At 44.3% G+C, this 22,314-nt stretch overlaps 1 protein-coding gene across 3 annotated transcripts in view; it reads left to right on the top strand.

Moving 5' to 3' along the window:
- The window catches only part of LOC146866150 (glycine N-acyltransferase-like protein 2), a 196,182-nt gene that overhangs the window by 15,964 nt on the left and 157,904 nt on the right, over positions 1-22,314 (top strand). The window contains exon 1 of one of the 3 annotated variants that reach the window (XM_085634021.1): positions 194-286. The exons of the other annotated variants lie outside the window; for them this stretch is intronic. The gene's annotated coding sequence lies outside the window, so the exon portion shown is untranslated. Of the gene's footprint in view, positions 1-193; positions 287-22,314 lie in introns of those variants that run through there. 3 annotated transcript variants of the gene reach the window in all.

The following is a 22,314-nucleotide window of genomic DNA, read 5'->3' as shown; positions in this document are numbered from 1 at the left end:
TTCCCCACCCTGCCTCTCCCCCGCCCCGCCTCTCTGTCCCACCGATGCAGCGCGCGCAAAGGAATTCGTTTTATTTATTTAAATGTGTACTTACCTCCGTTCATCCATATTCCGGTGTTTACATTTCCCCACCCTGCCCCTCCCCCACCCCGCCTCTCTGCCTCACCGAACTCCATCCTCGGACCGCTACTGGCTAGACCACCTTCCAATATTGACTCAAGTGATCCATCAGAGAAGACATCTGCTGAGGCTCTCCTTACGGGACCACAATATCCTTTTATCCCAGGTAATGGGGGAACTCTGACTGAATGTCGTATTCTGGCAAGCCGTCTCTCTCTGTCTCTCTGTCTCCCATCTCGCTCTCCTTGCCTTTCTCTCGGTCTCCCTCTCGATTAAAGTATCAGTTCCTCCCAGTCAATATCTGTTTTGTCTCACACTACTTCTATGCAATGCTTTCTCTCACTCTCTTTCACTGAGTTCCAATTATTTTTTCTCTGGACCGATTGCAAGCAGGGTTTAAAGCCCTGGAATGCATAGCAACACCAGTTACAGCATATATCACAATGCCCCCCCCCCAGCCTGAATTTTCCTCAGGTTAATTTAAAAAGGCCAGTCTCTTGAACTTTACCTATGCAAGCCGAATATGGTGCTACTGCTGAGTACGGAATTATGTATCCAATACACTATTTCCGGAGGAAAACTCGAAATATAAGGCATTTATCTCACGTGGTAAATACTTCATTCAGTGGGGTCTGTCTCTTTCATCAGTCTCTCATCTGATCGTCTGTAGCAGTTCTCTCTTTCCCTATTTCTCTGCCTGTGTCGTTCTCTGTAGAACTTTATCTCGTTTTGACTTTCTTTTTATACTTTGGTCAATGTAACTCTGTCTGTCTCTTGTTCCATCAAATTCAGACGCACACATAGAAAACAATAAAAAGTATGTTTAAAGTGCAAATAGTTTAATCAATCCTAAAATATTAGGATTTTGTCTTTAAAAGTGATGCACATTAAGGGATTTATTGATGAGAGCCCTGTGTCACTTTTGCACCACGTACAGTGGTGCATGGTTGACGCAGGGCTCTCATTTCAATTTATGAAGCTACCCTGCATGGCTTTGTGTGACCTCATAAATCATGAGTAAGACAAATCGCTGTGTCACCTTACTCTACGCCTGGGAGGATTTCCATGGGCATTGCGGTAGATTTTCCCACGCAATACCCATGAATTTGATGCTGCCCCAGAATTACAAAGTGATGGAAACCTGGGGAAGCTCAAACTTTGTACGCCTCCCGAGGTGAGGCGTAACAAGAAGAAATATTTTTTTCTCCTCATTTTTAACTCATACCTTGTGTGCGGCATTCTGCGGCACACATAAAAAGAGGAAAATGCCTCTTAGGATTGTTTTTGTGCAGGAATGTGCCCCTTCCTGCACAAAAACAATCCTGCATGCATTGGAGCCACTCTTGCACCATGGTGCAAGCAGCAGCGGCTCCTCCACTATGGCGTAGGAGTTCCAAATAATATGGCATGAAGGAAAAATAAAGCGTCATTCGCTTTATTTCTCCTTTCCTGCTGAGTCTTGGGGGTGGGGCCAGCGCATGATGGTTTGGCCGGCAGTCTGAGGCTGGCCAAACCATCATGCGCAATAAAAGTTCTCTCCAACCCAGCAAAGCAGCTGGGTTGGACAGAGCAGGCACAGACTCACAGTCTGTCCTGGAGCGCAAATCGAGTGCACTCTGGCCAATCCTGAAGCTGTTCTCATGAGCAAGAGCAGCTTCAGGATTGGCCGCAAGGCATTCTGGGAGCCTGTGCCTTCCTGAAGAGGAGAAGAGGAGCGCGATGCGGCCAGCTGAAGGTAAGTTTATTAGATTTTTTTTATTCCCCCTTCCAGCCTCTAGTGCCTCCCCCCCCTGCTAGCCCGCCCACTGTCCCCTGCTCCTCCAGCATACCAATCCATCTGGGTACAAAGCTGCCTGCGTTGGCGATAGGCTGCCGAAACGGCATCACCGCAGGCAGACTGGACAGGGCTGCACCGTATTGCTTGAATATAGTGCGTCCCTGCCCTTTCACTCTGTCGTAGGGCAGCTGTGCTGCCCTATGCCAAAATCTCATAAATAAGCCCCTCAGTCTAGCTTTAAAATGGCTAGTAACTGTTTTACTTTTATTACCAATGTATTTAAATAGGATCTAAACAACTTCAGAAAACATATTTAAACATGCAAAACAGGAAACTAGATAAATAAATTCTTCATTTAAACGTCTTAATGCTTCTGGGATTATGGCAAAAAAGGAAAACGATATAATAAAGTTCGCACAGTTCAATAGACAATTCAAGTGCATGAGCATTTCAATGTGAGTTTCATGAGGGGTGGGCAAAACATTTGGACGAATTTCAGAATAGTCATAATTCACCACTTTTCCCCGTCTTTATTGTGGAATTGGTGTTGATTCGCTGCCCTTTGGACAGGAAAAAAACACAATATTCGGCACAGATGCTCTTAGGAGCGTAGTGAGAGGCCAAGTAATGAATTTATCCTAAAGATAATTACAATAATGTAAATGATTTGCAGAAACCTGTGCACAGAGCCTGCCTTCAAGGTCCTCCTCGCGCTGTAGCTATTGGGAGACTCAACAAACAAGTTCCACTGCTGGGTAAATTCAGGGCAGGCGGATGTGAAACCAGCAGAACTGCGCAGAGTGGTCAAAGTTTTCCCTCTGCTTTCTGTGGTTTAAAAAACGGGAGTTCGTCTACCCTTAAGCGTGACCTCACAAAACCGGAGAGACACCAATTGGCAAAGCCACTGGGTATGGCTAATTTATAAGTGAATGCACTTCCTCGCTGATTATGAAGTCTAGCTATTTTGTAACAAAAGGCACTTCTTCATTTATTTATGTGCAAGTGTGTGCGGTGTTGTGGATGCGTGAAAAAAAGCCTGGGGCTTATTTACAAGCCCCTTGCGCCGCTGATACGTCACTTTTAACATGGATGATGCGTAAATACACGGGTGGCTGAGTGAGTGGCTGAGTTGATTGGAAAATTAATGGGTGAGTGTGTGGAGGGATGATTGAATAGTTGAATAGTTGAATGCATGGATGGATGAATTTCTGATTAGGGAAGCCCAAGGGTGAGTGAATCGGTACGCTGACGTTCGCAGGTTAAACAGATCTGAAAGACTGAATCCTTAAACATCAACATGGACAATATCATTACAAAATTGACAATTCCAATATTATGCCTATGAAAGTTTAACACCATTCCAGGGCACCATCATGCCAAAAATATCCACAGTATGAAAACACCACCTTAATAACAAGGCCGGCTATACATGTCATGAGCTATGGACACATATGTGTTAAGCTTGCCCGCAATATGTAAAAAACACCACCATTATTTCAGTGTAATAATTGCATCACAGTGGGTACCGTTGTGTTACAAATGGCCCCAGTATGCCATGTCTTACCACCATAAAACAGTTTCAGATATGCTCCATTATTCAGTATCCCTTTGTGCATGGACTGATTTGTGCATCGCTCATTAACTATCACCCAGACAAGTGTCCCAGAGAGACTCACTCACTTTTATAGATGATTCCTCTTTTCCAGCTGCCTCAGTCACAGCCTAGTCTACCCAATCGAGGCTTAAGGTGTCAGGAATTAGCCACCTTACTTATATAAACATGGAAGACGTGTGGCGCAGCGGGCAGGGTGCCTGACTCCGTACCACAGGGTTCACAGTTCGATCGCCGGCAGCAGGTTAGCCCAGCACCATGTGACTCTGGGCAATAGCTCCCTTAATCTTCCCGAGGGCCCCCAGCGCCGGGACACCACTCCGGAGGTAGCTGTGCGCTTTACAAATGCTGGTATTTCATATTTATACATGGCATACTTGTTCTTCGGTTGCTGACAATAGCTGTTCTGTATTCGTTTTCATGGGAAGTACTTCAGCAAAGGAATGTTTTTTAAGTTGATTAAAACAACATTGCACCCGTGAGCCACAGATGCTGCTTTGGGGTGGAGGAGGAGGCTTGTGAGACTGGAATGCCTTGGGGACATCAGGGGCCAGATTAATCAATGTTTCGCATCACCCTTGCACCACGTAGGGTGGCACAGGGGGGATGCAAAACCTAACTGAGATTTATCAAGCTGCGCAAGGACGTCTTATGTGGCCCTGCATGGCTTGATACATCTAGAGTAACTCACGGCACCGCAAATCACTGCCTTACGTTACTCTACCCTGGGAAGGCGTTTCATGTGTGGAGCATGGGTGTTTCTGCACATCCACCCATGGATTTTGGCGCATTTGCAGATTTGCCATTAGTGGGAGATGTGGGAATGCATCAAAATGTTATGCCTCCCCCGGAGAGGTGTAACAAGGAGAAATATCTTTATTTCTCACCATTGTTTTCTCTTTCTGGATTTTACAGCACACTTGGAAGGAGGAAAATGCCTCTATGGATTGTTTTTGTGCAGAAAAGTATTCCTTCGTGCACAAAAACAATTCTGCCTCCAATGGGGGCACCCTTGCACCACAGCACAAAGGTGTTGGCATTGGTGCTAGGCAGTCAAAAGTCCGCCAGCACTAGGAAAGGACAGGAATGCACTGAATAATGGTTAATACTTTGCTAGGTGGCTTGTTGCCTTGAGTTGAGCTGCATGAAAGGAATGATAAATCTGAGCCCAGGTTTTTAAGGCTGCCTCAGGCCCTGACACCTTCTGACTAAGATAGCAGAAATAGAGTTGATCAAATATTGGTGAGCTGCTCTCTGGCCAAAGGAAAGGATGCGTAGCAGCTGCATACTATGTCCTGGTCAGGTCTCTCTGCTGGGCTCCATGTAATGCTTATCATGCCATGTGTAGTACCCCGTGTTAGGCCCGAACGACTGAATGCTTATTAGTAGAGACTCATCACCTCAAGCTTTCGGGTATTCCTGTCCCCTCATGGAGAGATTTGCTCAACCCGGTCTCTGGGTTGGATATTACAAATAGGCTAAAACAACAGCGCAAGATGCTGACCTGGAGGGGAGCCAGGTGAAGGCTGCAAGACTCTGTGGCCGCATCTCATGTGCGACACTAACAAATCGGTGCTGCAGTGCTTTCCAGTGCTTAGCGCCGGCACTTACTTATCAGGGCCGGGTTTACTCATCTGCTGCACATCACATTATTCACGTGATATTGATATAATTGAATACCTGAATGACTCAGTGCAGAGCGTTGTTCTCGACGTCTCCCGAGTCCCGGTGAAGAAGAGTGTTGCCACGGTGAGAGCCTGAGCCATTCAGCCAAGAAGACTCAGATAGGATTGAATTCGCGGCCCTTAGTTCAGTGTTGCCGGTGATGGGTGGGACACTGATTGGGCTGGATTTCGTGCTTCAGGGGTAGGGGCTGTGCGGCAGCGTGCGCAGATTTTATTCAGATTGCCATGCCTCGGCACACCCACACCCCACAAGTCATCAGCATTCAAGGCAGCCCGACAACATTGAGGGCCGGTGTTGTGTAATATCTGGTATCCCCACGGTATCGTGTATCCCCTGCACTTCGGGACTTTTCGGAAACGAAACTCAGCCCGGGCAGGTTCAGACAGAAGCAGCTGATCACTGCTCGGGCTGAGTTAGGGGATACACGATGAAACAGGATGCCAAACTCGGCTCAGGTGATAAATCACCTGAAACTTTTGCACAAAGAGAGACTGACAGAAAGAAATGGAGAAAATGAATCGTAATGGAAATAGCAATTAAGTGAATAAACATTGTGAAAGCAAAGAAACTATTGCTGAAGCATATCGAATCCTAACGAAATAACATGAGGGGAAGAGAATATAAACAACAGGGGGTTCATATGAGGGAAAAATAATATCAAAACGAGCGAAAGAGGGTAAAGATAAAAAAAAGGCAATGAAAAAAGTAAAGTATTAAAATGGGGAAAGAGGGAGCCCGATTCACAGAATTAACTTAAGACTAAATCCTAAACTTACTACTTTGTGGTATTCACAGAATGCATTTACTACTATTGGTATTCACAGACTGCACTTACTACTTTTGGTATTCACAGAATGGATTTACGACTACTAACTTTACGTCCGCACTCGGGCCGGAAATTCTAGCCCGGAGGCGTAGCTTACGGCCCGGAGGCGGGGCTTCCGGCCCAGAGGCGGAGCTTATGGGCCAGAGGCGGAGCTTACGGTCCAGAAGTGGAGATTTCGGCCATGGCTAAATCTCCGCCACCGGCCGGAATCCCCACCTCCGAGCCGGAAGCTCCGCCTCCGGGCCGGAAACTCCGCCTCTGGGCCAGAAGCTCCGCCTCCGGGCCGGAATTTCCGGCCCGAGTGCGGACGTAAAGTTAGTAGTCGTAAATCCATTCTGTGAATACCAAAAGTAGTAAGTGCAGTCTGTGAATACCAAAAGTAGTAAGTGCATTCTGTGAATACCACAAAGTAGTAAGTTTAGGATTTAGTCTTAAGTTCATTCTGTGAATCGGGCCCAAAGTGTTTTGATTTTCATACAATGAAAATGTTACAAGGTGTTAATGACAAACTTATAACTTGCACAATAAGTTGAATAACAGTGCATGTTTAGTTTGACTCATATAACATACTTGGCATTTTACCAGCTGCCCTATCTTTTTGTGTCCATGCTAATTAAACAAGCATTGGCAACGCAATCTGTCTCATACTTTTGTGAAAGTTAGAGCATATTGGCGATGTAAATGGCAATGTTTTTTACTTATTTTCTAGGTCGAGCCTGGGCAGCGCATGGGCTACTCTGTGGCATGATGTATTGATGCATGGAATAGAAGCCCCGTACACTCTCCTCCCATATTTGCCATTGGCTTGTGTCATTGTCCTTTGTAAATGCTGGCTTCTGATTCGTGAATAGGCTTATAAGTTCCTCCTTAGTACCGCCTTGTCTTCATTTGTAACCTCCCATGAGGACTGGCCCTTTTACTTCAGCTGTTGCACGGTACGTCTTTTTTAGTCTGTAAGCACTATTTTCTTTATTGAGTTTCTTCTACTGCAGGCACAACATGCTTTACTGCAACATTCAGTGTGCCATGCGTGCTTTCCCTTTCCGAGCAGCCAGGGATAACGGCGGCAGGGCCGGACTGGCCGTAGCAGGCACCGGGCAATCCCCTGGTGTGCCGCACGGGTGGGGGCCGGTTTTGGGCCCCTGGGGGCCGGTTTTGTTACAGGGCCGTTTTTGCAGCATAGCTGCAAAATCGGCCCTGTAACAAAATCGGCAGAAAACCGGCCCTGGCAAAGAGCTCGGCAGCACCCCCAAATCCCCCCACCGGGGGGCCGGTCGAGCACTTTGCCAGGGCGGGTTTTGGTTCCCAGTCGGCCCTGAACAGCGGCCGCTTTTTTGAATAGGTCTCGCATTTACAAGAGTTTGAACTATTGGAATTTTAAATGACAATGCCTTTTATTTATGTGTTAATTAGCAAAACAGATAAATAAAAGTCATTGTCATTTACAATGCCAATAGCTTAAACTCTGGCAAATGCGACACCGATTGCATTGCAAATGCTTGTCATACATGGCTCCTGGTGCACACTGGTGGCACACATTCTGATGTTCGTTTCTCACATTGCTGGTTTTCGTACGCAGATACTGGTGCACGCTTGTGTCTCAGGCTGCACAGCACACATTCTGGGGCTAGTTCCCTTACTGCCTTTGTTCGTACACGGATCCTGGTGCATGCTGGTGGCTCAAGGCATACATTCTGGTGCCAGCTTCTTACGTGGCAGGTTTTTGTACAGGAATTCTGGTTCACGCTCGTGTCACTCACTGCACAACACGGTTTGAAGTTGGTTTTCCACATAGTAGGCATCCGTGGTCCGTGGAGGGAGTTCCGTGGGGCGGAAAGGTGGGGCGGGGGAGGGGCAGTGTGGGGGGTACTAAACACCATAATATGGATAATTGGAGGTAAGTAAACAATTAAATAAATAAAACGAATTTTGTAGCGCGCGCTGCATCGCATTTTGTGATGCTGCACGCGCTACGAAATTCGTTTTATTTAATTGTTTACTTACCTCCAATTATCCATATTCCGTTATTTAGTACCTCCCACACTGCCCCTCCCCCGCCCCGCCTTTCCGCCCCACGGAACTCCCTCCACGGACCGCGGCTGATAGTAGGGCAGGTTGTCCTACACAAATCCTGATGCACGCTTGTGTCGCATGCTGCACAGTACACACTAACTCTGGTTTTCCACAGGGGTATTTTTCATGCGCTTATCCTGGTGCACGCTCGTGTCTCACGTAGCACTGCACACATTTTGATGCTGGTTTTCACACACAGATCCTGGTGCATCCTTGTATCTCACGCATCACAGCACATTCTAATGCTGGTTTCCCACATGGCTGGCTTTCGCGCACAGATCCTGGTGCACGCTCTTGTCTCACTTTGCACAGCACACACTAATGCTGGTTTTTCACAGGGCTGGTTTTAATGCACGGGTCCTGCTGAACGCTCATGTCTTGTGCTGCACAGCAAACTCTAATGCTGGTTTCCCACATGGCTGTTTTTCGCACACGGATACTGGTGCACGCTCATGCCTCACGCTGCACAGCAAACTCTAATGCTGGTTTCCCACACAGCTGGTTTTCGTGCACAGACCCTGGTGCACGCTCATGCCTCACGCTGCACAGCACACTCTAATGCAGGTTTCCCACACGGCTGGTTTTTGCACACGGATCCTGGTGCACTCTCATGCCTCACGCTGTAAAGCACACACTAATGATAGTTTTCATATATTTACCCTGGTGCACGCTCGTGTCTCATGTAGCACAGCACACTCTAATGCTGGTTTTCCATAATACTGTTTTTAAGGCACAGGTCCTTGTGCACACTTGTGTTTCACACTGCACAGCACACTTTAATGCTGGTTTCCCACATGGCTGGTTTTCACTCACAGAACCTGGTGCATGCTTATGCCTCATGCTGCACAGCACAATCTAATCTAAAGGTTTTCAAATGAGTTTCTCCTACTGCAGGCAGAACACACTTTCCTGCAATATTCAGCGCGCCATTCGTGCTTTCACTTTCCAAGCAGCCCGGGACAATGGCGACTGCTTCTTTGCAAGGAAACAGGTCTCGTATTTACAAGAGTTTGAGCTATTAGCATTGTAAATGACAATGTTTTTTATTTATGTGTTAATTACAAAGCAGATAAATAAAAGGCATTGTCATTTACAATGCCAATAGCTTAAACTCTCGCAAATGCGAGACCTATTGCATTGCTAATGCTTGTTTTTGTTTGCAGTGGAGTGATCAGTTAGAAAACGAGAGTTAAAGCTATTGGCGTCGTAAATGTAAAAATTATGTGTTACAGAGTAGAGTCGGTGTATGTGGTGTGTAGTGGAATTATGTGGCTACCATCCAGATAATGTGAGCATTTAAGAAGCAGAGGTGCAGTTAGGATGGATGGGTTGGTGGAATGATAGCTATTTGTATGAATGCTTGAATGGATGGATGGTTACACATGCATGGATGTCTGGGTGATCAGTTGAATGAAGAGATGGTAGGTGATGCATGGGTAGGAAAGTTACAGATGGTTGGTATGGAAAGAAAAAGATGGACACATAGGGAAAATATTTATTAAAAGGAAAGTTTTGTACTTTATTGGACCTTTGGTCAAGACTGGATGATATATCAGGCTACATGGTGGCCCAGATTTCAATAAACATAAAATCCCATTTACAATTCAGAAGGTGGTTTGATGCCTCCCTAATCTGCAGTCTTCCAACACAGTATTACACTTGGACGCTGGTTTATCCCATTCAAATCTTAAATGCTGTGTTCCATCAAACCTTACAAGAGACAGTTACTAATTATGACTGATGAAGGAAAAGTCTGATGAGAGGTCCCATTTATAGCACTTGCATGTGGTGTTCTGCACATTGCAAGGACACGTTGACAATGCCCTGTTGATGAACACAATTATGCCACTCTGTGGCATTGAGACTGCCAAATATAGGCCTATTTGTAAACTCTCTGGTGCATGACATGCACACAAAGGGCATGCTACATGTTTCCGGAGCCTTGCAACTTGTAACTGTGTGAGGGCAAGGAAGCGATGGCATGACTGGCACAGCAGGGGCAGCATTACCGTCTTTTTGTTCTGAGGACTGCAACATTTCCGAGTGAGCCTTCACAGCAGCAGCTTCCCTGTATCTCTGTTGCTTACTTGATTTGAAGACCTAACAGAAGATATCATATTCTGGGGCCGTATTACAGATGACTGCACCAGCGCTAATTGTCACTGTGCGCCAGATTGTGCGCCCAACAGCATTACAGAGGATCAGTCTGTAATGCGCCATGATGTTGGTGAAGACTTTGAACTCTGTGTTTATAAGCGTTTGCGTCTGTGTGCATATTGTATTAGCGCACAGACGCAAATGCACATAAGCACAGACATACTCTGGCGCACAGCGACAATTAGCGCTGGCGCACTCATCTGCAGTATGGCCCCAGAATGTTTAATATACTGCTTTAGTTGATGGGCTAGGTGAAAGTCCTTATTCTCTCACCAAACACCTGACCCATACATTCACTGAAGCAATACGAAGAAGAAATAAGGCTACACTGTGCTCTGAAAAAACAATAGTCTAGCCTCACAAATCAGAAGTAAAACTGTACCCAAAGCATGCTCCAGAAACATTTTGTATGCCTTGCTCTACCTGAACAAATGGAGCTCCAAGGCCATGCGCGTTGCCTGCTCCAGCTTTGCCAGGCCCAGCTTCACCTGCTGCTGCTGCAGCAGCGTGGACCCCATGGTCTCGTTGCTGTCTTCCAGGCCCTCCAGCAGCTCAGCCAGCACCGGAGACAGAAGGAAGGCAAGAACTGGATTATTTTGACCAGCGCAGCACCCTTACTTTGTCACCCTAAGGGCGCCATATTAGTTAATGTACTTTCAACATTGAAGATAATCTGTTTAGGATGCGCCATCTTGGTTAAGGGATTGCAAACTGCGTAATCATGGTTGAGGGCTCGCGAACCTAATACAGCGGCAGCAATACAAAACAAGTACTAGCGAAAGAAGCGAGATGGCTCTTAGCAGAGGCACTGTCACACGGAGGGCAGACTTCATGCATTTAAGTTCACAGCATCCAGGCGAGCCACCACTATTTTATTCTCACCACTGACTGATGAGAGAAATGGGGGGTTTTGGGCTGGTAATGAGAGAAATGCAGGGGTGGGCGGCTGTACATATGAGCTGGGCTTTACATTTGTTGCACAGTGATAAAGCATGGCATGCCGTGCTGCAACAATAAAAAAAAATAGTTTTACCCAACAACAGATGAAGAGTGCAAGCGGAAAGAAACTGTATTTAGGTGGTGCTCCTCTGTGAAAAACTGAAGTGAGGTATCACTGCATGAACCATTTAGGAGGCAACAAAGAAGAGCGACACTGGACTGAACCAATGGTAAGCAGCAGGCAGGAGCAAACTCCTTTATCAATATAACAGGTCTTCCAGACAGCACATATGTGTTCCCTAGGATCAACCTAAAAAGCAACACAACTATGTATTTTTTTTCCTTTTGACATTTACACCTAAAACAAGAAGCACACAAAGCAGTCCTTTAAAAATATGCATTTCTTCTATGATTGCAAGAAATTGAATTCATATTTGGGGTGGACAACTATACATCTCAAGAAATATTCACAACTCGAGACAGCGTGGATCTTTAAAGTCACTAATTAACCTAAACTCCACCCACTGATAGGATTGGTGTAGATAAGACAGGCTTAATTTAGGGCAATGTGTGACTTATTTATCCACTGTCAGAACAGTAATAAAGTAAAAAAACACCAAGCAATAAAAATACCAAACCGAATTATAAAAATAGAGTAAAATTTAATAAGCCAAATGACACCAAAACAAGACTAATCCATTAAGGGATACATCAGATATGAATTTTAAAGATTAAAGTGATAATAGCACTGAAAAGGATTACACACCATTGATAGTCAATGGCCACAGTAGAGTTTTTCCTTGGGACTCAGTCTCTGAAATTGAAGTCAAAATCCTTCACTGGGTCAAGCTCCCAGTCTGTATCCGACGGTGAGTTCCATGAGGCCCGGTACCTTATCGATCAGGGCCCACTGATTTGCTGCTGCGGCGAAGCTCCAAGTGGGAGAAACCACTTTCTTCAAACCAGCGTGACTATGCCGTGGGTGGATAGAATGGGTTTGTGTGCTCCGGTCCTCTTGAGAATTGGATATCTAAAACCTTGTAGGTACCAACTTTTCAGAGGTGGAATGACAAGTGCAGTTAGACACAACTCAGGTTTCCAGGACCTGAGAAACAACAGTTGGGAGTCAAGACTCACTCCAGAAGAGGCCATCACTAAATATCAAGTCAGGTCCAGTTGTTATTGGTCAGCTGGGCACTTCATGGAAAAGTCCTTTGCAGCTTGTTGTGGCCCTATAGCTTTACAGGTCAATAGGCGTCTACTTTTTTGTCCCGGTTACAAGGGAAAGCAAGCCCAATCCTTCAAGGCTCTGCTCTAGTTACAGAAATCAGGTCTGGTCCTCTTCTCTTCTTCCACAGGTCCATAAAGTGTGATTAAAAAGGGTGTCTTTATGTTCCATATTAACGCTTGGTACCAACGAGTGTATTGCTCCTAATGGCGCTCAAAGCGAATGGGTAAAAGTTCCTAGGGTTAACCCTACCCGCTTTTGAATCTGTTCCTGTTTGCCCTTCTGTAAACAATCCCACAGTGCCCACTCACTCTCAAAATCCAAGATGGAGAAATCCTTTTCTCTTTATGCAGAGCCTGTGTGCACTGCCCTCCCAGATGTATGACCAGAGAAATCAACACTCTCCTTCTCTGAGGTCACCCTACACCAGTTCTGGAGGTAGTATTTGGGGCCAGCCTAATAAGAAGGACATAAGCCCGGACCTCTCCAGGTGTTACCAAACATTTGCCTGTTACAGGAGACACTCCTTCGAAGTAAATTAAGTTCTTTGGCCAACCCCACTGGTCTTTCTGCCAGGGGAAGAGAAAAACAACTCCTGATTCCCAAGCCATTTTACCTGCCCTATGATCATTTTTCATACCATTCATCATGGCTTATTCCTGGCTGTGCCACTGCTTATGAGAGAATGCAAATTAGCCCGAGCATCTTCAAGCAGGGAAAATGTTACTTTCTAAAATATACCGTTCCCTAATATTCATTGAAAATACGACTTCACACCATTGAGTTGGGATTTTAATAACTAATAGAAAATAGTTGTTTCAACATTTTTGTAGCTGGACCCTAACTGGAGATACCAACATTTATTTTTACAATCGCTTCCCAGTGTTTCCCTTTGGGATAGCAAGAGCCTTCTCACAGTACAAATAGTTTTTGGGTGCAAGTCACTAAAAGGGCATGTTAACTGTATATTTCTACTGTTAACTGTATATTACTACTGTTCTACTTTCATAGACCATGCACACTGCCTTGTGGGCTATACAGCCTAAACAGGAGAGACTTTTTGATATTCATAATAAATGATTTTACCCAACAAAAAACGTTTTGTTGAATGAATGCACAGTAAGTCTTTACAGTGCAGCAGTCAGGAATACACAGGGTAGGCCTAAAGCCATGTTTGCCCTGCTGCTGTAATTGATGGCACTATAGGCACTGCAGTCCTCTAGTGCCATTAAATTTCCGGACCCTGTGTTCACTTTGTACATCATATAGTAAGGACATCCGAGCAAGTTAAATATTCCAATGAAAAATAAGCCAAATTAACCATATCTAAGAGGGCACACAGGCACCCTATCAGCAGGGGTAACTTGCACAGAGTTGTAAAGCCAGCAAAGCAGATATGGGAAAAATCTGGGGGGACGCCACACAAAATATGGTCATTTCCTACAATGATTATTAAAAGGAAGCATAATTGTTACAAATGAATATAGGGCATTTTACACAAATACCTTTTCTTGTGCCAACACTTGGCTGTTTCAGAATAGTAAACATAACCAAATGATATTTGTTTCTGGTGCAGCCCCAGTTTCAGGTCTCTCTTTAATATGAGAGATGTAAATCTTCACTTTTTAGTCTACATTGAGCATTCTGGGACTTTTAGTTACTCTTTTAAGATTGACAGTATGGCTGAAAAATTGCTGCATGCAAAGCGCTCTTATAGTTTAAAAGAGAAGACTGACTGGCTTGGGAACACTAAAAGTGCTGTGTGAAAATGAACAGTGTAATGGTCAACAACCCAAAGAGAATCCAGACATTCACATACCTGGAGCGCAAGCTTCACATTAACAAATAAAAGTTACGGTCAGAGTTTATAAGGTGTACTAGGCGGTTGCTTCAGGTGCAAAGTGAAGGGCATGCCAAATTCAAGAGGAAACATTGCACATTAAAAAATAAATTGAAAGCTAAAAAATATCCTTAGCCTCAATATGTTATTTGGTTTTAGGTGGTTGATACTCCCTCTACTTGGTCTGGTTAGTGACTAGCAGCTAATCTTGGGTGCTACTGGTTACAGCACATTCTCCCTTTGCTCTATAGCATTTTGTATTTCACATTTAGAAAACATTTGAAATGGGTAAGTAACAAGACATTTCCATATTGGTTAAGTGAACACAATTACTTTTTTTTCTAACAATGTGTACCAATCTTTCTGTTTTCCAATATCTTTTTGTATGGGGGTAGCAAACAAAATTGCACATGCATTAATATATCTTTGTCCCCACTTTTCAAAGGTTTCCTTTTAGCCACTGACCAGTTTAAATGGCCTTTTATTTGTTAGACGCCTACAGTCTTGTTTTGTACTTTTGATATAATTTCACAGCTTTCACATCTGCTTCCTTTGGAGTCTACCAAATATAATGGCCTGTACAGCCGATAATATTTGGTAGCCCCTATTTTTCTGAAGCTTGAACTTGCCAGGATACAATTTGACGTGGCCTTATGTTGGCTGTATGAACACATTACTTTTTCTACCAGATAGATTCCTTGCTCGAGTTTTCCAATATCTTTTCCTAAAGTGATACCACATATTACAGCTCATGCATTTCTGTAAAATCTTATTTCCCCTACTTTTCAACTCAAGTTGCCTTTTTTTACACCAGACTGCTGTATCATTTCATATTTGTGATTTCATTCCACACGCTTTCACATCAGGGTCCTTTTTGGGATATTAAATATAATGCTTTATAAGGGCTGTAATATTTGGTGTTCCCTATGTTTCTCGGGTTAGAGCTTACCAGAATTCAATTTGAAATGGCATACTTTGCGCTACATGAACACAGTATATTCCTGCCAAATAGCACCTGTTACTGTGTTTTCCAACATCTTTTACTGTGGGAATATCACATATTACTTCTCCTGCATTGCTGTAATTTCTGATATCCCCTACTTTTCAACGGTTACCTTTTAGCCTCTGACCGATTCAAGTTACCTTTTATATAACAGTACATTACACTAATTCTTTGCATTTTTCATTTGATTCCACAAGCGTTCACATCTGGTTCCTTTCGGAGATACCAAATATAACGCCTTGTTTGGGTTATAATATTTGGTATCCCTTATATTTCTTGGGTTAGAGCTTACCAGGATTCAATTTAACATGGCATTCTGTGGACAAAGTATTGTCCTGCCAAATAGCCCCTTCCCTGTGTTTTCCATAATATTTTACTGTGGGATACCACATATTATGGCTTCTGCAGTGCTGTAATATTTAGAATCCCCAACGTTTCAAGCGTTACCTTTTAGCCACATATCAACTTAAGTTGCCTTTTATTTGCTAGCAGACTGCTATATCTTTTCAAATTGTTTAATTCACAGCGCAAGCTTTCACATCTAGTTCCTTTGGAGGATACCAAATATAATGTCTCATAAGGGCTATAATATTTGGTATCCCCTATGTTTCTTGGGATAGACCGTTCCAGGATTCAATTGGACATGACATTCTGTTGTCTGGGTGAACAAAGTATTTTCCTGCCAAATGGCATCCTTCCCTCCGCTTTCCATAATATTGTACTATGGGGATACCACATATTACAGCTTCTGCATTGCTGTAATATCTGGTACCATATATAATGGACTCTACCGCCTATAACATTTGGTATCCCTTGTGCTTCTCGGGTAAGAGCTTACAAAGATTCAATTTGAAGTGGTCCAATTTTGGATGCCTTAGCACAGTATTCGTTTGCCAATAGGCGCCCTTCCTTTTGCTTTCCAACATCATTTACTATGGGATACCAAGTATTTGGGCTCACGCATTACTGTAATATCTCGTATTCCCTACTTTCCATGGGTTACCTTTTAGCCATTGACCACTTGAAGTTGTCTTTTATTTGAGAGCAGAGTACAGTATCTTTTCACATTTTGTACATTATTCCATAGGAATTTACATCCAGTTCGCTTAGGGGATACCAAATATAATACCCTATATGGCCTATAATATTTGGTATCCCCTGTGTTTCTCCAGTTGGAAATTACCAGGGTTTAATTTGATATAGTCTTATGTTGAATGGGTGAGCACATTGTTGCTATGCCAAGTAGCACCCTTTTTGTTCGCTTTAAAACATCATTTACAATGGGGATAGCAAATATTATGACCCAGGTATTGCTGTAATATCTTGTATCCCCTATGTTTCATTGGTTACACTTTAGCCATTGACCAGCTGAAGTTGCCTTATGTTTGATAACAGACTTCAATACCTTCTCACATTTTTACATCATTCCACAAGATTTTGCATCCAGTACCCTTAGGGGATACCAAATATAATAGCCTATACAGCCTATAATACTTGGTATCCCCAGTGTTTCTCGGGATAGAAGTTACCAGGATGCAGGATGCAAGTGGAGAAGTGTGGCTCAATGGTTAGAGCGGCAGACCTCGATGCAGAGCACTGGTCTGGGACCAGGGTTCGATTCCCGTCACGGCAGGGTCTTGGGCTATAAATTCCGCGAACTGGATATTCTCGCCTCAGTGCCTATTCTAATCATGGGTCCCATGCTGCAACTCTGGGCAATAGCTTGCTTAATCTCCACAACGGCCCCACAGTGCTGGAATGCCTGGCTTCACCCTGGGGATGCCCAGGAGTGGACATTTCACAGGGAAAAAGCCAGGAAGGGTTCCCTAGCGGTATGAGTACAGCGCCGGGAGACCCCGGACCGGGGTAGCTGTGCGCTATATAAGTACAAGCACATTTACATTTACATATGACATCATCTTATGTTGGCTGGAGGAGCACAGTATTTCTATACCAAATGGCACCCTTCCTTTTGCTTTCCATCATCATTTACTATGGGATACCAAACATTATGGCTCACGCATTGCTGTAATATCTCGTATCCTCTATGTCTCATGGGTTACCCTTTAGCCATTCACCGATTGAATTTGCCTTTTATTTGATAGCAGACTACAGTATCTTTTCACAATTTGTACATCATTTCACAAGATTTTGCATCCGTACCCTTGGGGGATACCAAATTTAATAGCCTATACGGCATATAATATTTGGTATCTTAATATTAGGTCCCTATCGATGCATCACTCAGAAATTTCTGATCTTTTACATGAGGGGACACCTGATGTGTTTTTCATGACGGAGACTTGGCTGCAGGAAGCAGATATGGCAGTGGTGAATCTGGCCCTTCCCTCTGATTATTCCATCTTTACCCATAACCGGGCATCCAGGGGTGGTGGCATCGCTATGGCTGTTAAGTCCTGCTACCCCTGTGATTGGAGGGTAGTAAATCTGGCAGGATGCGAATGTGCGTTCTTTAAGATCTCAATCAATCATCACTTTGCTTTATCTGGTCTTCTTATCTATCGGCCTCCTGGATGCGATACTGTGTTTCGAAAGGCCCTCCCGGAATGTGTCAGTTCGCTTGCACTGGGGTGCGCTAATTTTAGCATCCTGGGAGATCTTAATCTTCATTTTGATTGCCCTCATATTTCGGCCATTAGCAGTATGTTGGCGGACTTGGAGGCTCTTCAGCTTAATCAACTGGTCATTTCCCCCACACATGTGGGTGGTCACATACTTGACCCGTTGTTTACAAATCTGGTAGGAGCATCGGTGGCTATGCCTAGCCCTGTTGCTTGGTCTGACCATTTTTTGGTTAAACTGTCCCTCTCGATTGCTGAACTTCCTTATAAGTCCCAGGATAAAGTAGTGTACAAACGCCACTGGAATAAACTCAAGCTGGAGGACTTCCACCACTTGCTGGAAACAAATCCGCTTGGTCCCTTTCATAATGTTGTATCTGGGTATCACCTTTTTTGTGACTGGGTCTCTCAGGCCTTGGACGTATTGATCCCTGCGGCCTGGTCGAAATGTCGCCCTAGAGGATCCAGCCCATGGTACGATAGTTCTTTGATACTGTTAAAAAAAGCCTGTAAACAGGCAGAAAGGGATTGGCGGAAATCTTACGATGCCGGTAAAAAATCTAGGTATCTTTCAAAAGTAAAAAAATATCATAGAGCTGTGTGCAGATCTCGGGCTGCCTACTATTCACATGAATTTAAAACAAGCCCTAATCCATCCAAGTTAATTTTTAAGGTCCTAAAGGACCTCATGGCTAAAAAAGCTCATGCGGCTGAAATCTGTTCTGCGGCCCACTGTGAAGATCTGGCTTCGTTCTTTCTGGGAAAAGTTCAAGCCATTTACCGTGCCTTCTCTATTTCTGAGCCAGTTGCTGAGCACACGAGCCCCATGCCAATCACACATGATTCTTTGTCAGTGCTTCCTAGTCTTTCGATGGAAACATTCTTAAAATTAGCCCAGAAAATAAAATCTGGTTCGCCTGGGGATCCCATGAGGCCAGCTCAGTTTAGAGACTCCGCTACTATATGTCACCCTCCATTATGCCATCTCTCGCTCGCCACAGGTGTTGTTCCAACTAAATGGAAACAGGCTGTCGTGACACCTATCCTAAAAAAATCCACAATGGACCCTTTAAAACTTGAGAGCTACCACCCGATTTCCCTCCTCCCGTGGGCTTCTAAGGTTGTGGAGTCCCATGTGAACGAGGTGCTGACCGAACATTTTGCAAAGGCAAACATTCTGGACTCTTCCCAGAATGGTTTCCGGACTGGTCACAGTACCGAAACCGCCCTGCTCTTTATGACAGAACATCTGCGCACTTTGCTTGATTCGGGTCAGACCGCGGCACTGATATTACTGGATCTCAGTGCCGCATTTGATACGGTTTCGCATGGGATTCTGCTCCAACGGCTGAGGGAGGCGGGTGTTATGGGCATTGCTCTCGATTGGTTCCGTTCTTTTCTAACTGGTCGGACCTTTAAGGTAGCTACGCCGCCTTTTGAGTCGAAGTTCTATTCACTGGAGATGGGTGTGCCTCAGGGTTCGTTGTTGAGTCCCACATTATTCAATCTATATGTGAGACCGCTAGCGGATGTCGTCAAGCATTGGGGCCTGACTATGGTCTCCTATGCTGACGACACGCAGCTGGCGGTTGTCCTAAGTGGAGACCCCGACTTTGATGCCCCCAGGTTCCGGGATGGGCTATCGGCGGTGGCTAGTTGGATGAATGCCAATTGCCTCGAACTGAATGTTAAAAAAATGGAGGTCATGATTGTGGGCAAACGGACGGATCTCTGGGGTGATAGGTGGTGGCCCCCAGAATTGGGTGCGACTCCTGTGCCAGTGTCTGAGGTAAAGAACTTGGGAGTGTGGTTAGACTCCGCTCTGAGTTTTAGTGTCCACACAAAAAAAGTGGCGGCCACCTGTTTTGGTATTTTGCGAGGGTTGCGTCCAATCTCGAGGTTCTTTGATGCCCCTACCAGACAGCTGGTTATTCAGGCCTCCATATTATCGCGGCTTGACTATGCTAGCTCACTCTTGTTGGGGGCTAATCAGGCCGAAATTGCTCGGATGCAACGTGTTCAGAACGCCGCTGCAAGTGCCCTGGTAGGTTTACCGAGGTTCTGCTCTGCGGAAAGCAACATTCGTGCTTTGCACTGGCTGCCTATGGTTCAGAGGATTCACTTTAAGATCTAATGTCTCTCTTTTAAGATCCTCAGGAAGGCTTCTCCCCAGATCCTTTCCACTTTTTTGGTGCCTTATGTGCCTTCACGATCCTTGAGATCTTTGGGTCAAAACCTGGTGGTGGTTCCGCGGTTTAGGCTATGCAGGGCCGGTGGCCAGTCCTTTCGGGTCTTGGCCGCAAAACTGTGGAACTCTCTTCCGTCCGATATTCGTGAAATAGATGAGCTTTTGAAATTTAGGAAGGTTATAAAGACGCATCTGTTCCCTCCCTTATGCTAGTATTCCGATTTGTGCGTGCCTTTTCCCTTTTTTTGCTTTGTTGTGTTGGGCCCTCTTTTCCAAGCGCCGGGACGCCCCTTTGCTGGGGCAGCTGTGCGCTATAAAAGTGCTTTTAAAATAACATAACATAACATAACGTATCCCCAGTGTTTCTTGGGTGAGAAGTTGCCGGGATTCAATTTGAATTTCCCTTATGTTGGATGGAGGAGCTCAGTATTTCTATACCAAATATCACCCTTCCTTTTGCTTTCCGACATCATTTAATATGGGGATACCAAATATTATGACTCACTCTTTGCTGTAATATCTTGTATCCCGTATGTTTCATGGGTTACCCTTGAACCATTGAAAAGTTGAAATTGCCTTTTGTTTGATAGCAGCTACAGTATCTTTTCACATTTTGTACATCATTCCACAAGATTTTGCATCCGGTACCCTTAGGGGATACCAAATATATTAGCCTATACGGCCGATAATATTTGGTATCCCCAGTGTTTCTCGGGTTAGAAGTTACCAGGATTCAGTTTGACATCGCCTTATGTTGGCTGGGAGAGCACAATATTTCTATACCAAATATCACCCTTCCTTTTGCTTTCCGACATCATTTAATATGGGGATACCAAATATTATGACTCACTCTTTGCTGTAATATCTTGTATCCCCTATGTTTCATGGGTTCCCCTTTAGCCATTGACCAATTGAATTTGCCTTTTATTTGATAGCAGACTACAGTATCTTTTCACATTTTGTACATCATTCTACAAGATTTTGCCTCCGATACCCTTAGGGGATACCACTTATAATTGCCTATACAGCCTATAATATTTGGTATCCCCAGAGTTTCTCGGGTTAGAAGTTCCCAGGATTCAATTTGACATCGCCTTATATTGGCTGGAGGAGTACAGTATTTCTATGCCAAATGGCACCCTTCTTTTTGCTTTCCAACATCATTTACTATGGGATACCAAACATTATGGCTCACACAGTGCTGTAATATCTCGTATCCCCTAGGTCTCATGGGCTACCCTTTAGCCATTGACCAATTGAATTTGCCTTTTATTTGATAGCAGACTACAGTATCTTTTCACATTTTGTACATCATTCCACAAGATTTTGCCTCAGGTACCCTTAGGGGATACCAAATATGATAGCCTTTACTGCCTATAATATTTGATATCCCCAGCGTTTCTCGGGTTAGAAGTTACCAGGATTCAATTTGACATCGCCTTATGTTGGATGGAGGAGCACAGTATTTCCATACAAAATAAAACCCTTCCTTTTGCTTTCCAACATCATTTACTATAGGGATACCAAATATTATGGCTCACGCATTGCCATAACATCTCGTATCCCCTATGTTTCATGGGATACCCTTTAGCCATTGACCAATTGAGTTTGCCTTTTGTTTGATAGCAGTCTACAGTATTTTTTCACATTTTGTACTTCATTCCACAAGATTCTGCATCCGGTACACTTAGGAGACACCAAATATAATAGCCTATACGGCCTATAATATTTGGTGCCCTCAGCGTTTCTCAGGTTAGGAGTTACCAGGATTCAATTTGACATCGCCTTATGTTGGATGGAAGAGCACAGTATTTCTACACGAAATAGCACCCTTACTTTTGCTTTCCAACCTGATTTACTGTGGGGAAACCAAATATTATGTTTCACGCATTGCCGTAATATCTCGTATCCTGTATGTTTCGTGGGTTACCCTTTAGCCATTGACTAATTGAATTTGCCTTTTATTTGATAGCAGACTACAGTATCTTTTCAGAATTTGTACATCATTTCACAAGATTTTGCATCCGTACCCTTGGAGGATACCAAATTTAAAAGCCTATACGGCCTATATTATTTGGTATCCCCAGTGTTTCTTGGGTTAGAAGTTACCAGAATTCAATTTGACTTTGCCTTATGTTGGATGGAGGAGCACAGTATGTCTATACCAAATAGCACCCTTCCTTTTGCTTTACAACATCATTTACCAGGGGGATACCACATATTATGGCTCACGCATTGCTGTAATATCTTGTATCCCCTATGTTTCATGGGTTACCCTTTAGC

The sequence above is a fragment of the Triturus cristatus genome, chromosome 2_1 (assembly GCF_964204655.1).
Source record: "Triturus cristatus chromosome 2_1, aTriCri1.1, whole genome shotgun sequence".
Taxonomy (NCBI): Eukaryota; Metazoa; Chordata; class Amphibia; order Caudata; family Salamandridae; genus Triturus; species Triturus cristatus.
Note: the sequence above shows the minus strand (reverse complement) of the source record. Positions and strands in the feature narration are given on the sequence as shown.